The sequence below is a fragment of the Gorilla gorilla genome, chromosome 16 (assembly GCF_029281585.2).
Source record: "Gorilla gorilla gorilla isolate KB3781 chromosome 16, NHGRI_mGorGor1-v2.1_pri, whole genome shotgun sequence".
NCBI classification, from domain to species: Eukaryota; Metazoa; Chordata; class Mammalia; order Primates; family Hominidae; genus Gorilla; species Gorilla gorilla.
In genome coordinates this window covers 51,103,994-51,122,819 of record NC_073240.2, presented here as the reverse complement: position 1 = coordinate 51,122,819, position 18,826 = coordinate 51,103,994, and the positions used below count along the sequence as shown (strand labels likewise).

General features: G+C 41.0%; 1 protein-coding gene across 7 annotated transcripts in view; it reads left to right on the top strand.

Annotated features, from left to right (window-relative positions):
- The window catches only part of GABPB1 (GA binding protein transcription factor subunit beta 1), a 79,833-nt gene that overhangs the window by 17,837 nt on the left and 43,170 nt on the right, over positions 1–18,826 (top strand). The window contains exon 1 of one of the 7 annotated variants that reach the window (XM_031002202.2): positions 9,742–9,880. The exons of the other annotated variants lie outside the window; for them this stretch is intronic. The gene's annotated coding sequence lies outside the window, so the exon portion shown is untranslated. Of the gene's footprint in view, positions 1–9,741; positions 9,881–18,826 lie in introns of those variants that run through there. 7 annotated transcript variants of the gene reach the window in all.

Here is an 18,826-nt window from a genome sequence, read left to right as displayed (position 1 = left end):
GGGCTGGGCTAGAGTTTTGGGTGGGCTCTGACCTTTTCATATATATATATATGTAATTTTTTCTTTTTGAGGCAAGGTCTCACTCTTTTGTCCAGGCTGGAGTGCAGTGGTGCGATCATGGCCCACTGCAGCCTCAATCTCTTGGGCTCAAGTGATCCTCCCACTTCAGCTTCCTGAGTAGCTGGGACTACAGGCACACACCACCATGCGTGGCTGGCCTGAAGCTCCTGAGCTTAAGAGATCCGCCTGCCTCATCCTCTCAGTCATGTACCACCGTGCCTGGCTACATTTAACTTCTTATAATAGATTTGTGTATATTTAATGGTAGTAAACCATAAAATAGACCAATATCGATATATATTTTATGCATTCTTGACATACCTAACATTTTCTTAAGTTTTTAAATATGCAGTTTGTGAGTTTTGCTTTTGAGACAGTGTCTTGTTCTGTTGCCCAGGATGGAGTGCAGTGGCATGAACATGGCTCACTGCAACTTTGACCTCCTGGGCTCAAGTGATCCTCCTTCAGCCTCCTGAGTAGCTGGGACCACAGCTGTGTGCCACCATGCCTGGCTAATTAAAAAAATTGTTTTTAAATTTTTTGTAGAGATGGAGTCTTAAGCTCCTGGGCTTAAGCAATCCGCCTGCCTCAGCTTCCTGAAGTGCTGGGATTACAGGTGTGAGACACTGTACCTAGGCTTGTGAGTTTTTTTTTAATTGTCAAACATCTCAAAATAATTTTTTTTTTTTTTTTTTTTTTTGAGACAGAGTCTCGCTCTGTTGCCCACGCTGGAGTGCAGTGGTGTGATCTTGGCTTACTGCAACCTCCGCCTCCTGGGTTCAAGCAGTTCTCCCTGCCTCAGCCTCCCGAGTAGCTAGGATTACAGGCACCTGCCCCCATGCCTGGCTAATTTTGTATTATTTTAATAGAGATGGGTTTTCGCCATATTGGCCAGACTTGTTTTGAGCTCCTGACCTCAGGTGATCCACCTGCCTTGGCCTCCCAAAGTGCTGGGATTACAGGCGTGAGCCACCGTGCCCAGCCTCAAAATCATTTTCTAATATATTAAAAAAAGTCTGTGTGAGTGGACTGTGCAATTCAAATCTGGGTTGTTAAAGGGTCAGCTGTACATCAGGAAGGTCACTTCCAAATATATCTTGTTTCTGGATAATAGTGGCCTAGGTTAGACCAGTCTTCTTTTTTTTTTTGAGTCGGAGTCTTGCTCTATCACCCAGGCTGGAGTGCAGCAGCATGATCTCGGCTCACTGCAACCTCTGCTTCTTGGGTTCAAGTGATTCTCCTGCCTCAGCCTCCTGAGTAGCTGGGATTACAGGTGCACGCCACCACGCCTGGCTAATTTTGTATTTTTAATAGAGATGGGGTTTCACCATGTTGGCTAGGCTGATCTTGAACTCCTGACCTCATGATCCACCCGCCTTGGCCTCCCAAAGTGCTGGGATTACAGGTGTGAGCCACTGCGCCCGGCCGACCAGTCTTCTTTTTGAAGACAATTGAAAATGTTGGATAAAATATATAGAACATTACCTTAGTAGCTTTGAAGAACTGGGAAGAAAAGGGAATCTGTTAAGCCAAATTCTGGAAGAAAGCCTAAAGCAGGAAGTTAACAGACTATCTGGCGAACTGAAGCCACTTTTGCTTTCAGTATGTTTGCCAATATCAAGAAATTTAGGTTTCTGTTCATCAGTCTTATGGGGTGAGGTGGACAGAAATTAAGATGCAGAGCCCACCCAACATGTGGACGTGTAAAGTCTTATGAGATATTCTTACCTAATTAGGCTTGGGCTCCATATATCTACAGCTGAGAGGTAAGGATGAACCAGAACTAACCGCTTTTCATCACCTACCTCCCAATCAAATATCAAGGAATTTCAAGACAACTTGTGTTGGTACTGAGCAGAGCAGGAGGAAAAAAGAGAAAGGAAACAAGCAAACAAAAGTCTTTACAAAGCTGTGGCCGTAGCATAGGTGGGAAAGGGAACCGTAAGCCGTACTTAATTTAGGTCGGTTCCTGACTCCAGGTGCTTGTCAGAAGCAAATGCAAATGTTCTTCAAAGGAAGGCTCCTTCATCTTAGGCCTCCCCACCATTTTTTAAGGACAGTAATCAGCACATAGTCAAAGATAACTAGACGTACGAGGAGACAAGGAACCATAGGCATGAACCAGTAGAAACAACAGACAGCAGAAAAAGATTTTCATAGGCATCGTATAATAGAATTAAAAGATACATAATAAAACAACCAAGCTTACTGTGTTTACAGAAATAAGTGACAAATTTGAGAACAGGGAACAGGAAATGATTGTTTTTAAGTGGCATTATAGTTTTGAAAAAACCAAATCAAATTTTTGGAATAAAAACTGACTCAGGAGTTTGAGGCCAGCCTGGGCAACATGGTGAAACCTTGTCTGTACAGAAAATAGAAAAAAATTAGCTGGGTGTAGTGGCATGCACCTGTAGTCCCAGCTACTCGGGAGGCTGATGTGGGAGGATCACTTGAGTCCAGGAAGTCAAGGTTATAGTGAGCCAAGGTTGTACCACCATGCTGCAGCCTGGGTGACAGAATGAGACTCTGTCTCAAAAAAAAAAAGAAAGAAAAAGAAAAAGATAACTGAATTAAAAACTTAATGATGCAATTTGCAGCAGATTGGACACATCAGAAAAATTATCAAACTGGAATATAGATCAGATAAAATTATCCAGAATGTAGCATAGATGATGGCTAGAGGCAAAAAGTTGGGAAATATAGAAGACAGTGTAAGAGATATGGGGATAGAGTGAGAGAGTCTTAATTGGAATTCCAGAAGGAAAGGAAGAGAGAATGGGACATTTGAAGAGATGATGGCTGATATTTTCCAGAACCAAGGAAAGATACCAAACCAGAATTCAAGAATTTCACTGAATCCTAATTAGGATAATAGTAAGTCCACACCTAAACACATTGTAATAAAGTCACAGAAAACCAAAAGTAGCTGGAGAAAAAGAAAACCATCAAAGGAGCAAGAATTAGAGTAATAGATGACTTTTCTTTTCTTTTTTTCTTTTTCTTTCTTTTTTTTTTTTTTTGAGGTGGAGTTTCACTCTTGTTGCCCAGGCTGGAGTGCAATGGCGCAATCTGGACTCACTGCAACCTCCGCCTTCTGGGTTCAAGCAATTCTCCTGCCTCAGCCTCCCTAATAGCTGAGATTACAGGCGCACACTACCAAATGCAGCTAATTTTTTGTATTTTTAGTAGAGACGGGGTTTTACTATGTTGGCCAGGCTGGTCTCGAACTCCTGACCTCAGGTGATCCACATGCCTCAGCCTCCCAAAGTGTTGGGATTACAGGTGTGAGCCACCGCGCCTGGCTAGATGACTTTTCAGCAGCAACAGTGGAAATCAGCAGACAGTGAAATGTCTGCTATATGGAATGAAAACTACCTGTCAATCTAGAATTTTATGCCCAGTGAAAATATATTTAAAGAATGATGGTAAAATAAGGATATTTTCAGATAAAAACAACTTGTCACGAACATCTCACCTATGAAAGATCATTTAAAGCAGCAGTGTTCAATAGAAGTTTCTGTGGAATTGGGAATGTTATTTATTTTTTTCTTGAGACAGGTCTCACTCTGTCACCCAGGCTGGAGTGTGGTGCAATCATGGCTCACTGAGCTAAAAATAATATATTTATGGATTAAGTAATGTGATAATGTAATGATAATGTGATCACTCAGGCAATCCTCCCACCTCAGCCTCCTGAGTACCTGGGACCACAGATGCACACAACCTCGACCTGTCTAATTTTTAAAATTATTTGTAGAGACGAGGTCTCGCTGTGTTGCTCAGGCTCAAACTCCTGGGCTCAAGTGATTCTCCCACCTCAGTCCTACAGAGTGCTGGGATTGTAGGTGTGAGCCACCATGTTTGGCCTGGAAATGTTCTTTTTCTGTGCTGTCCAATATTGTAGTCATAAGCTACATAGGGCTATTGAGTACTTGAAAATTCAATAAGCTGAATTTTTAAGTTTATTGGCTTAATAAGTTATTAAGTTATTAAGCCAATAAACTTAATTTTTATTAAATAGCCACATGCACCATATTGGACAGTATGTTTTTAAAGGATATACTTAGGACAGAATGAAATTGATCTCAAATCACAAAATGAAATGTATGAAGAGTAAATTAAAGGTAAAGAAAATGATACATGTTTAGAGAATGAAAATGAATATGGATTGCATTAAACATAGTAAAAATGTCTAATGGATTAAAAACAAGGGTATAACAAGTAGGATAGGTAGAGTCTAGGATTTAAGGTCCTTGTCTTACCTAGAAGGATAGTAATTTAAAAAAACCCCTTTGTTATGGAAAATTTTAAATATGTAAAAGAGTATAATGAATCCTTATGTATTTATTACCCACCTTCAACAGTTATGAATTCATGACTAAAGTGTTTTTATATATATCCCAATATTTTAAAGTAAGTCCTAACAATCACATTATTTAACCCATAAATATATTGTTCTTATAAAATATATGGGCTTAAAGTATAATACCAGTATTATATACAGAAAAAAATCAATAATTTCTTAGCATTACATAGTTAGTATTCACACTTTCCCAATTATCTAAAAAAAGATTTAAAAAATTATATTTGGTTTCTTCAAACTGGAATCCAAACAGGGTCTACATATTGCATTTTGTTGATGTGTTGCTTATGTCTTTTAAAATCTATAGATTTTTTGGGAAAAGAGAGAATAAAGATTTTGATTAGACTTTACTGCATGGTATAATTTCTAGAAAACCAACAAAAGAACAGAAACAGAGGGTATAACTTCCAAATCAGTAGAGGAAATAAATAGAATGCTAAAAAGAATTGAGGTAAAAGAAGGCAGCAACAACAAAGGAGAGAAAAGAAACTGGACAGGGGGCTGGGCACGGTGGCTCACACTTATAATCCCAGCACTTTGGGAGGCCGAGGCAGGTGGATTGCTTGAGGTCAGGAGTTCGAGACCAGCATGATCAACATGGTGAAACCCCGTCTCTACTAAAAATACAAAAATTAGCAGAGTGTGATGGTGCATGCCTGTAATCCCAGCTGCTTGGGAGACTGAGACGGGAGAATTGCTTGAACCCAGGAGGTGGAGGTTGCAGTGAGCCGAGATCATGCGACTGCACTCCAGCCTGGGCGACAGAGCGAGACTCTATTTCAAAAAAAACAAAAAAAAAACTGAATGGGACAAATGGAAAGCATAAAATATGGTGTTAGATTTAACTTAAATATATAGCAATTAAAGGTAAATTGTCTAATAACCACACAGGTATCATCCAGGCCTGAGCTGCCAGCAGCTCTTGCCTGGAATAATTTTCTAACTAGTACGCTTGCTTCAGTTCTTGCTTTCCACTATGTATTAACCAAATGATAACAGGAGTAGCCTCTTAACAATGTAAATCACATCACAACACTCTCCTGTTTAAAACCTTCTGACAACTTGCTAGTAATCTCAATAAAATTCACTCTTTGCTAGTGCCTATAAGGCTCTATGTGATCCAGCCCATTTGTATTTCTATGATTGCATTTCCTGTTATACTTCTTCACTGTAGCTCAGGGCCCTTAACATATGCTGTTCCATTTCCCTGGATCACCAGGGTCAGCCAGAATTCTTAGTTCTAAGTAGTCAAATAATCTCTGGTTAATTTAACAGAAAAGGAATTTATCACAGGAGGAAGCTGCTACCACTACTGTTATTGGAATCTGCTGCAACGTTTGCCACTAAGGGTTCTACACACTTCGGCTTTTTAAATGCACTATCTTCTATATTAAGGTCCAGCACAGATGCTTCTCTTGTGGAGTGGAGGTCATATCACTGTACCCTTGCCTTATGGGAAGCAAGGAAAGCAAATATTCAGTAGTAGGCAGAGGTTTCTGCCTTCTTTCAAGGTGCATATGGAAGGGAATTCCCCAAGGACAAGAAGGTGTTTTGATGCTAAGCAACCAAGAGAATGACTTGTGCATCATGATGCTTCCTTTGGATCCTCCCTAGGTTTGCTTTCCCTTTCATTCCTGTTTCTACTCAGTTGTCACCTCCTCAGAGAGGCCTTTTGTAATCACTTTCTCCAAAATGGCAATTCCCTATCCCTAATCTAGTACTCTGTTTCTTACTCTGCCTTACTTTTTCTTCATACCATTTATCACTGCCACAACCACCACTACTACTACTACTACTTATTTACTTCTTTATTGTGAAGTTCTTATCCCAGAACATAAGCTCTTTGCTCTTCATTTACTCAGTAAACATTTGTTTGTTGAATGAAGAGAAACATAGAGATTATGCTATATATCGCTGAGGAAATTTAAGAGCTCATCTTAGAAAGTTTTGTTGGAGAAAAGATCTTTTAAAAATGGGCCTTGATTGAAGGTATAGCATTTGGAGAGAAAGGATGTAACCATTCTAAACTGGGAAAATAGCATGAGGGGAGACATTGGGTCTGGAATAAGGTAAGCGTGTATGGGATGAGGAAGGAGAATTGGGTCTGGAATAAGGTAAGTGTGTATGAGATGAGGAAGGAGAATTGTTTAAAATCGGATGACTGTCAGGGCCCTATATTCAGAGAAAAATGGATGAAGTAAATGTGTGAGGCAGTTGACAGAGGGACTCAAATTGCAAGGTGAGATCTTGTGATTGCTAGAGTAAGAGATAACTAGTTTTTTTTTAATTAAAAGTATACAATGGTATTTTCACATAGCCGAGTACTATGCAGCTGTAAAACAGAATGAGAAAAATCTCTATGCAGTATTTTCCAGGATATATATTAAATGGGAAAAAAAGCAAAGTACAGAACAATGTGTGTTTAGTATGTTCCTTTGGTGTGAGAAGTAGGGAATGGTGGCTGGGCATGGTGACTCATGCCTGTAATCCCTGCACTTTGGGAGGCTGAGGTGGGAGGATTGCTTGAGCCCCGGAGTTTGAGACCAGCCTGGGCAACATGTCAAAACCTCGTCTCTCCAAAAATTAGAATTAGTCGGGTGTGATGATGCGTGCCTGTAGTCCCAGCTACTTGGGAGGCTGAGGTGGGAGGATCACCTGAATCTGAGAGGTGGAGGCTGCAGTGAGCCATGATCACACCACTGCATTCCAGCCTGGGTGACAGAATGAGACCCTGCCTTCAGGGAAAAAAAAAAAAAGTAAGAGTGGAAGGGTGGAGAATAAGAATATGAATATATGCAAATTTGTTTATGTTGCAAAGAGAAACACTTAAAAGACAAATTAGAAACTAATAAAATTGTTACCCTATGGTAGAAGGTATGGGAAATACATGAAGTAGGGATGGAAATGTGATTTCTGAGTGTGTCTTTTTATTATTTAGCTCTGACTTTTGAATTATGTAAATACACATTCAAAAATTATAGTAAATTTTTTTAAATCCTTAAAATTGAAGACAAACTTGAACAGTTGTATCCATGTTTATATCAAAATAGTTATTTAAATACATGGAGAAAAACTATTTCAGGTGACTTTGGAGCTTAATACTAAATGGCATATACGCTAAGGATAAAAGAACTGCAAAAAAACCCCCACCTTTATTCATTTTATTGCTAGTTATAATATTGGTATTTTAATTTTGACACCATATGATATGTATTGTAGGATAAAGGCAGTAAGTCTTTATGTGAATGTATTACAAATCAATAGAGATACAAGTATAAAATCAAAGAAGCTAAGCACAAAACCTATAATTTTGAACCTGAATTATAAATGTCAATATGAATTCATCATTTATAATATACATTTCTTAATTCAATCCATATAAATTTGTTCCTTAGCTCTGTCCACTGAGAGGACCTAGAAACACTTTGTCATCTTGGTAGATGTGAGCTCTTCTAAAACCCTAATTTTGGTCTTTAAATACTTGTACTTGAAAGAATCCAGGACTCCTTGAAGAAATGGCTGATTCTGGGTCTGGAGCAGGGGACATGCGTAACCTGGAACATTCTTGTGCCAAAACCAAGAAAGCTTTCAAAGATGGAAAAGCCAAATCGAAAAGGCTCTCCTTGGCCAAAATTGGGACAATTTGAACATCAGAAGAAATAAGGAGAATAATTTCTTGAGAAAATGATTATATAACAATAAATAGAACAAATGGAGGTGGCTAGGTGGCTATTATTCTTTACTCTGAAAATTGGTAATGAAAAACAATAATATTTTTGAACTGCCTTTTGAGTGGGCACCATTTTATATTTAGTGAGGGATGCCAAGTAATGTAGAAGGAAATAAAGAATTTGAAAGTGACAGTTTGTTACAACCTGTTATGAATAATTGATTTGGGCCAGGATCATTAATGGGTGCTAAAACTGTCAGACAAAAATGTTTGGGAATTGGATATTCCCATGGAGCCAAAGTATGATTCCATAGATTACTAGTTGGCCTCAAGCTAAAAGAATATAACTTTACATTGGAAGGATTAGACTATCACTAACCTAGCTATTATTCTTAGTATCATTAAAAGTGATCCAAAAAAGATGTGCTTCCTTATGTGCTTCAATATCAAGCATGTTGCTATTGACATTTTTTGTCTAAAATATTAAATCTGAATTTTAATTAACTTCAGAGACTTAGTTTGTAAGACATATGGAAGATCAAGAAATTACATGCTATCTTGAGGAAGCAATAAAAAAAACTCAGTATGAGGTACAGATGAACCGACCATTCTTTTCAACAAATCAATGTCATGAGGGAGAAAAACAGGGGAGAGGTAGATGAGAGAAAGGGAAAGTGTCCTAGAATAAACTTGATTTAGAGATAGAGTAACCAAATACAACATGTGTAAGCTGTATTTTAGAAAGGAATAGGATGAAGCAAGATGACCAGCTTTTAATTTAGAATGTCAATGATGGGTATATAGGTATGTGTATAATCAAACACACAAACACACATATACAGTATATATTATATATATGTATGTATATTTTCTATATTTGAAAATTTGTATAATGAAAATTTAATTTTTTCGTTTATAGACACTTAGGTTATTTGGAATTTCTTTTTTTTTCCTGTTACAATAATGTTTTTATAAACATATTTCTTTCCTTGTTTATGTGTTTAAGAGTATACCAAGATAGGGTAGCTAGCAGTGGAATCCCTAGGTCAAAGAGTAGGCGCATCTTTTTTTTTTCTTTTGAGATGGAGTCTCGCTCTGTTGCCAGACTGGAGTATAATGCCACGATCTCGGCTCACTGCAACCTCCACCTCCCGGGTTCAAGCGATTCTCCTGCCTCAGCCTCCCGAGTAGCTGGGATTACAGGCATGCACCACCACGCCCAGATAATTTTGTATTTTTAGTAGAGATGGGGTTTCTCCATGTTGGTCAGGCTAGTCTCGAACTCCTGACCTCAGTCTGCCCACCTAGGCCTCCCAAAGTGCTGGGATTACAGGCATGAGCCACCACGCCCGGTCATCCCATCTTAAACTCTACTAGAAGTTGATAAATTGTTCTTCAGAATGATTGTATTGGTGGGGATTTTGGACAAGGGAATCATGAGACGTAGGTCTTCCCTACCAGATGGTGAATTCTTTAAGGGCAGGTACTGTGTAGAGGTTCAAATATAGAAATGTTTGATTGAATACAATTGTATTTTAGGGGGATTGCCTGGCAGCAGGATGGAGAAACTAGAGTTAAATCAGCTGAGAGACCATTGTGATGTGTAAGGTATGAGGCAATGAGTGTGTAAGACCAGAGGTAGTAGAGAGGAGGGGATGAGTATGAGAACTTCTGAGAAGAAAGGATCAGAATGTATGCATTCTTTTTTTGAGCAGAATATTGATGGTTCATTTTTGTGACTTACAAGAACCAGCAGTTTATTGGCTTCATTTTGTAGGAAGCAGGTAAGTTATACTTCCCTGATTAAATCAAAGGCATCTACTGGCTAATTCCAGTAGAGTTCTAAAAAGCCTTTTCTTTATCTTCTACTTGCACTCTTTTCAAGCCTCCGTTTTTTTCCTGGGATACATTCATGTGATTTAAAAACTACTGGTAGTTGAATTGGGCAAAGGCACAGTCAGTGGCAAAGATGAGGAGGATTTAGTAAAATCCATGGGCCCCCTTCATTGTCAAATGAATTTGTGAAATCTTACAAGGATAAAGGCTGTCTCCTCGTATGGTTTTTAGAAGGAAAGCATATTCAGCACCATAACAGGGGCAATTCATCATGTGCAGTTTTTCTTTCTTTTTTCTTTTTTTTTTTTTTAAAGACGGGGGTCTTGCTCTGTTGCCTAGGCTGGCGTGTAGGAGTGTGATCATGGCTCAGTGCAGCCTTGACCTCCCAGGCTCAAGCAGTCCTCCCACCTCAGCGTCCTGAGTAGCTGGACCGCAGGAGCATGCCACCAACCCTGGCTAATTTTTGTTTTTCATTTTTTTTTATTTTGAGATGGAGTCTCACTCTGTTGGCCAGGCTGGAGGGCAATGGCACCATCTCAGCTCACTGCAACCTCTGCCTTCCGGGTTCTAGCGATTCTCCTGCCTCAGCCTCCCCAGCAGCTGGGACTATAGGCGCATGCCACCATGCCCAGCTAATTGTTTTTTTATTGTTTAGTAGAGACGGGGTTTCACCATGTTGGCCAGGCTGGTCTCGAACTCCTGACCTCAGGTGATCCACCTACCTCAGCCTCCCAAAGTGCTGGGATTACAGGCGTGAACCACCATGCCTGGCTCTTGGCTAATTTTAAAAAATTTTTGGAGAGATTAGGGTTTCACCATGTTGTTCAGTCTGGTCTCAAACTCCTGGGCCTGAACGATCTTCCCACCTTGGCTTACCAGAATGCTGGGATTATGGGCATGAACCACCATGTCTGGCCTAGATGAAGTTTTTCTAAAAGAATCCACTTGGCTAGGCATGGTGGCTCATGCCTTTTGGCACTTTGGGAGGCCGAGGTGGGTGGATCACCTGATGTCAGGGGTTCGAGACTAGCCTGGCCAACATGGTGAAACCCTGTCTCTACTAAAAATACAAAAATTAGCTGGGTGTGGTGGTGGGCGCCTATATTCCCAGCTACTTGAGAGGCTGAGGCAGGAGAATCGCTTGAACCTGGGAGGCAGAGGTTGCAGTGAGCTGAGATCGTGCCGTTGTACTCCAGCCTGGGCGACAGAGCCAGACTCTGTCTTAAAAAAAAAAAAAAAAAAAACACAAAAAAAACCCTTATATCTTATTTTAAAATGTTATGACTTCTTGCATATTCTGAAGTTAGTGGCTTCAAGAAGTTTGACCAGACCGGGCGCGGTGGCTCACGCCTGTAATCCCAGCACTTTGGGAGGCCGAGGCAGGCAGATCATGAGGTTAGGATATCGAGACCATCCTGGCTAACAGGGTGATACCCCATCTCTACTAAAAATACAAAAAATTAGCTGGGCGTGCTGGTGTGCACCTGTAATCCCAGCTACTCAGGAGGCTGAGGCAGGAGAATGGTGTGAACCCCAGAGGAGGAGCTTGCAGTGAGCCAAGATCATGCCACTGCACTCCAGCTTGGGCGACAGAGCGAGACTCCATCTCAAGAAAAAAAAAAAAAAGTTTGACCAATGATTCTAGAACAGCTCTGTCCAGTAGAAATATAGTGAACCACAGATGATGATGATTTTTTTTTTTTTTTTTTTTTTGTCGTTGATTGCTCCATTCTACATCCGCAGAAACAGAACCAGACAGGGGGTGACGAGATTTGCACCTGGGTCACACAGCTGATCTGTGGCAGAGGTGGGGTCTCAACTTCTGGCTTTTAGCTGTACCTTTCTTTTTTTTTTTTTTTTTTTGGCATAACATCATATTGCCTTAGTGCCCTCAAAATATTATTTGTCCAGTTTGTAGTTACTGACTATTGGAGGCCAAGTCTTGATCGAGGCCCACTTACCATGGGGTACACTTGTCCCTCTTCCTCATGGAAACAATTTCATCCTGACACTCTCAAAGCACATTTCATCCTTTACTGACTTCACCTTTTTTAAATCACAAAATTTACTTAGAAAGGACCTGACATTTAGAGTCAGAAAGGAACACACATTACTGAACACCTTCCTTGGGCATGGTATTTTCAGGGAGCTACGCATGTCTGGTGGGGCCAGCCCTCTAAAAAGTGGAGACAAGAAACAACCTACTCAAAATCCCACAGTCTCCCCAAGGAGCCAGAGATTCTTGGGTCTAGCTAACCTCCTTTATTTTCTTAACAGCAAGTACTATAACCTTAACTTGTGCCCATAAAAAGAACCACAGAGGCCAGGCGGGGTGGCTCACACCTGTAATCCTAGCACTTTGGGAGGCCAAGGCGGGCGAATTGCCTGAGGTCAGGAGTTTGAGACCAGTCTAGCCAACATGGTGAAACCCCGTCTCTACTAAAAATACAAAAAAATTAGCTGGGCGTGGTGGCATGCGCCTGTAATCCGAGCTACTTGGGAGGCTGAGGCAGGGGAATTGCTTGAACTCGGGAGGCAGAGGTTGCAGTGAGCTGAGATTGCCCCACTGCACTCCAGTCTGGGCGACAGAGTGAGACTCTGTCTCAAAAAAAAAAAAAAAAAAAAAAGCCACGGAGACATTGGGAGCATTCAGGGCGGTGGATCACTGGAGGGGCTTCAAAGCCAGGGGAGCCCACCTTTGAGGCTGAATTTCTCACCTACTAGCTTTGGGACCTTGGTCAGGTAACTTTTCCAAACCTTGGTTTTCCCATCTGTAAAGTGAGTATAGGCAGTACAGCCCCTCTCTAGGACTGTGTGTAGGGAGATGGTGCTTGGGCACACAGCACTCAATGAATGCAGGTCGTTAACAGTGGGAGACAATAGTAACTCCGATTTATTGAGCACTTACTGTTGGCCTGGCGCTTGCCATCAATGAACTCATTAAAAAAATTTTTTTTTTTTTTGAGAAGAGGTCTCATTCGGTAGTCTAGACTGGAATGCAGTGGTGCAATCACAGCTCACTGCAGCCTTGACCTCCCTGGGCTCAGGTGATCCTCCCATCTCAGCCTTCTGAGTAGCTGGGACCACAGGTGTGTGCCACCTGCCCAGCTAATTTTTATGTATTTTTTGTAGAGATAGAGTTTGCCGTGTTGCCTAGGCAGGTCTCCAACTCCAGGGTTCGAGCAATCCACCCATCTTGGCTTCCCAAAGTGCTAGGATTACAGGCATGAGCACCACACCCAGCCATTTTTTTAAATTTAAATTTTATTTATTTATTTATGAATTAATTAATTAATGACAGGATCTGACTCTGTTGCCCAGGGTGGAGTGCAGTGGCACAGTCATGGCTCACTGAAGCCTCAAACTTCTGGGCTTAAGCGATCCTCCCACCCCAGCCTCCTGAGTAGCTGTAGCTGGGACTACAGGAAGACAGGACCATATACAGCTAATTTTTTATTTTATTTTAGGGAAAGGTGCTGTCTCTCTGTGTGTTGCCCAGGCTGGTCTTGAGCTCCTGGGCTCAAGGGATGCTCCTGCCTCAGCCTCCCCAAATACTGGGAGCAGCTGTGCCTGGCTAATTGCCTCTAATCCTCAGAACAACCCTGTGAGAGAGGTTGTGCTATTACTCTCATTTTACAGATGTGTAAACTGAGGCGTAGAAAGGCTGAGTGACCTCTCCCGGCCTCACTCTGGGTCCTCAGCCATTTCTTGCCTCTGCACGTGTTCTTTTTCTTTCCCTTAGGCAGGGATAAATAAAGGGCATCTATGTTGTCTTCTGGGGCCTGTAGTGAGAGTAGTGCATTCTATTAATTATGATTGGTTTTATTGTCATGGCTCCTAAAAATGATGGGCTAGCAGGAACTACTGCAGTACCAAGGTTTCCCATTTCCCCCATGGGCCTGATCCTAGGGTAGCAGCTTCCCATTCCTCTGCAGTGGTGCCTGCAGCCACAGATTTAATTTAAAAATTTCTAGTAGCCACTGTGCAGTACAGTCTCGAACTCCTAGGTTCAAGTGACCTCCCTGCCTTAGCCTCCCAAGTAGCTGGTACTGCAGGTGCACACCACTGTGCCCAGCAAAATTAATTTTCGTAATAGAGTTTAATCCCTTATATCCAAAATATTATGATTATTTTTGGAGACAGGGTCTCACTCCTGTTGCCCAGACAGGAGTGCAGTGGTGCGATCACGGCTCACTGTAGCCTTGACTTCCTAGGCTCAGGTTATTCTGTCATCTTAGCCTCCGAAGTAGTTGGGACTACAGGCATGTGCCACCATGCTTGGTTGATTTTTTTGTATTTTTTGTAGAGACCAGGTTTTGCCATGTTGCCCAGGCTGGTCTTGAACTCCTGGTCTCAAGCAATCCACCCGCCTCAGCCTCCCAAAGTGTTGGAATTACAGGCATGAGCCACCGTGCCTGGCCCTTCCAAAATATTGTTTCAACAGGTAATCAGTATAAAAGTTATTAATGAAATATTTTACATTCCTTCTTGATAGCAAGTCTTCAAAATCTGGTATATTTATAGCACATCTCAATTTGGACTAGCCACATTTCAATGCCCAGTATCCTTGTATAACTAGTGGTTACTGTATTGGACACCTCAGTTCTTTTTTTTTGAGATGGAGTCTTGCTCTGTCACCCAAGCTGGAGTGCAGTGGCGCAATCTTGGGTCACTGCAACCTCCATCTCATTGATTCAAGTGATTCTCCTGCCTCAGCCTCCTGAGTAGCTGGGACTACAGGCGTGCACCACCACGCCCGGCTAATTTTTTTTTTCTTTGTATTTTTCACCATGTTGGCCAGGGTGGTCTTAAACTCCTGACCTCAAGTTATCCTCTGGCATTGGCTTCCCAAAGGGCTGGGATTACAGGTATGAGTCACTGTGCCCAGCCTGGACAACTCAGTTTTAGAATATACCCATTTGAAACCTTTGAACTCAGTTTGGTGTACTGATTTGATCTACTGTCATTGAGGGTGGTCCTGAGCTGATTTTGCTTTGTAATATTATTGCTAGTTATTAGACAAGTTCTGGCTTCCTGCCTAGATTTTTCTATGCTAACTGGGCAGGTCCAAGAGTAATTCTGAGGGTCTCAGATGAAGCCAATATCTACATTTATTATGTTCACAATTTTTTCTTTTGACTAGAAAACCGAATTGACCTCAGATTTTTTTTTTTTTTTGGTCACATCTGTTAATTTGAGTTGCTGCCAATAAAAAGATAATATCCAGGCAAGTTCCAGCCTTGTTTAGTTATAAGAAATTTTGTTACAACAAGGCTGACTTAGGAATTCAGTAAGCATTCTATTATGATATTTCCTAGGGTTTGTGAAATTTAGATTACATTTAAAAAAGGCAAACATTATGACGATTTTGGTTCCAAGTATTTCTGGAGTTTCTACTGTGTGCCAAATATTGTTCATTCAATGGATTAATATTTATTGAGCTTTTTTTTTTTTTTTTTTTTTCCTGAGACGGAGTCTTGCTCTATTGCCCAGGCTGGAGTGCAGTGGCGGGATCTCGGCTCGCTGCAACCTCTGCCTCCTGAGTTCAAGTGATTCTCCTGCCTCAGCCTCCTGAGTAGCTGGGACTACAGGTGCCTGCCACCATGCCTGGCTAACAGAATGCCCTTTTAATGCAGACTTTAAAAGCGATAAAAGGGTTGCCGCATCTTTTACTTCCTAAGTCTTTCTCTCCTTATGTGGTGGGATGTCCTCAGGTTATGGTTACTGAAAGAAAGTTATCCTAGAAGGAAGTTTTTCATCAGCTTTGTGAGTATGATTTCACTGGAAGTGGTCTTGACTTTTGGAAGATCTAGCTCTGAGATCAAGGTTCTCTCTGTGGGGAGTGGAGACCTTGTGGAGAAGCAGTTATTCTTGTACACTGATAGTGGGAGTATAAGTTGCTACAGTCTTTTGGTAGATAATTTGGCAGTGTCTAATCACAACTAAAATGTGATTTTAAACAAGTCTAGCAATCCTGCTTCTCACCATAATTTGTAGAACAATGCTAACTCGTGTGTATTGCAGCACTATTTGTAAAGGTGAGAAAACAGGATCATATAATTAGTATACTGTGTGTATTTGTTTCCTATTCCTATCGTGTAATAATTTCCTATTTGCTATAACAAATTACTACAACCTTAGTGCCTTAAAACAACATAAATTTATTATTTTATAGTTCTGGAAGTCCGAAGACCTAAAATTAGGATTTCGGCAGGACTGTTTCTTCTGGAAGCTTTAGGAGATAATCTGTTTTCTTTCCTTTTCTAGCTTCTAAAGAAGGCATGCATTTCTTGACCTGTGACCCCTTCCTCCATCTTTAAGGCCAACAGCATAGTATCTTCAAATCTCTCTCATTCTCTCTCTGATCTCTGCTTCCTTCTCCCTGACTGTGACCTTCTGCTCCCAATGTCACATCTCCTATTCTGATCCTCCTGTCTCCCTCTTATAAGAAGTCTTGTGATTACATCATACTTGGATAATCCAGGATAACCACCCTAGTCAGGATGCTTAATTTGATCATTTCTGCAGAGTTCCTTTTGCCATGTAAGGTAGCATATTCACAGGATCTGAGAATTAGTATCTAGACATCTTTGGGGGAGCATTATTCAGCCTGTCACACTCCATAGTACTGTGCAGCCACTAAAAAGACTGTGTGTACAGACAAAGGAAGATTTCACTGAAAAAACAAGAGGATTGCCTGGGAGTGGTGGCTCACGCCTGTAATCCCAGCACTTTGGGAGGCCAAGGCAGGTGGATCACCTGAGGTCAGGAGTTTGAGACCAGCCTGACCAAAATGTTGAAACCCCATCTCTACTAAAAATGCAAAAATTAGCCGGGCCTGGTGGTGCATGCCTGTAATCCCAGCTACTTGGGAGGCTGAGGCAGAAGAATTGCTTGAACCAGGGAGGCGGAGGTTGCAGTGAGCCAAGGTTGCGCTATTGCACTCTAGCCTGGGCAACAAGAGCGAAACTCCATCTCAAAAAAGTAAAATGAAAAAAAGAGGATTGCTTGTGAATGGGGAAAAAGGCAAGTTGCCAAACAATTTAGTATGATCCCCTTTTTGTGTGTTTTTTAATTTTAATTTTTTATTTTTGCCCACCCACCTGACCCCTTTGTGTGTTTTTGTTTAAAAAGAAGTAAGCATTGTGTGTATGTGTTTCTAATATGCATAGAAAAGATCTGGAAGGATGCACACTAAACATTTAGATAGTGATTACTTCTGAGAACACAAGGATGTGTTGAGATGACTTTAAACTGTATAATTCTTATGTACAGTAAACGTGTTTGTTTATTGTGATTTTATTTATTTATTTATTTATTTTTGAGACGGAGTCTCACTCTGTTGCCTGGGCTGGAGTGCAGTGGTGTGATCTCGGCTCACTGCAACCTCTGCCTCCCGGGTTCAAAACAATTCTCCTGCCTCAGCTTCCCGAGTAGCTGGGATTACAGGCGCTTGCCACTATGCCTAGATAATTTTTTGTATTTTTAGTAGAGACGGGGTTTCATCATGTTGGCCAAGCTGGTCTCGAACTCCTGACCTCGTGATTTGCCCGCCTCAGCCTCCCAAAGTGCTGGGATTATAGGCGTGAGCCACTGTGCCCAGCCCTGTAATTTTTATGAAAGTATACATGCACAGTTCTGACATAAACGTGGGAGCTAAACAGTGGTTATACATGGACATACGGAGGGGGATAATAGACACTAGGGAGTCCAAAAGCGGGGAGGGTGGCAGAGGGGCAAGGGTTGAAAAATTCCCTGTTGGGTACAGTGTTCACTATTCAGGTGATGGACACATTGAAAGCCCAGACTTCACCACTATGCAATATATACGTGTAACAAACTGCACCTGTACCTGCTGAATCTATAAAAATAAAAACTTTTTTTAAGGAAGAAAAAAATTATATGTGCACATAGTTGAAAAAGTAAAAAATATAAGCCTTCTTATGAAAATCCTACACTCAGTTGTGTTATTTCTTCCCACCCCAGAACCCTCTTTCCCAGAGGTCTCCATTTTATGATTAGCTCTTCATATTTCTAAATAACAAATGTGTGCTATTTCTTGATTTTTTTCCACATTAGATACCTTTTGACTTTCTACTTAGGAAGATGAGGCTTCAGCTGTTTTAAGCTATTCCTATGCATATTTTCCCTCACCATTTATCTTTTCAATAGGATTACACTGAAAATTTTGCTTTACATTACAGCCCAGGAACTATTATTCTTAGCTAATCCATGCCTATACCACAAAGGAAATGCATGTGCATGTCTGTGTGTGTGTGTGTGTGTGTAAAGGAAAAACTGTACAAGAGACATGTATACCTTTATGGTATAGTTTTTTTCTCCCTTCTGAAAAATAGTCTAGTTTTTTCTTTTCTTAGTTTTCTTGTATCCGTCATTAACCCATCCCAAACTCTCCGCTGACATTCATTCTCTTCTTAGGAGACTTACCAGCCTGTCTTTTCCTTGGAGACCTCCTTCCTGGAACTCTGTTCTCTGGCTCCCATCTGGGTTTGCCTTCTAGGTCTGTGTCACAGCTGTTGTCTTGGGGTCTCCCTTCACCATCATTTTGGGTACTCTCTCCTATTCTATGTTGGATCTTTATTTCCTGAAGCACTTGATTATTCTTTCTAGTTTACTTCTGGTTTTGGTGGAACATGTCATCTAGTGGTTTTCTGAAAAAGGGGTATATGGGAGATACATATATGGATATAATATTTGAAAATATCATTTATTTTAAAAATAAAGGGGAAAAAAAACTCCATTAGGTAAAATGGGCATGGAGGAAAAATCCAAATATACCAGAGTTCATGTGATGATTTTTCTTTTCAAAAGAATTACACTGGGAGACACTAAACTTAAATCCTTGGAGGACATGCCCTGTATATCCCAGCAGA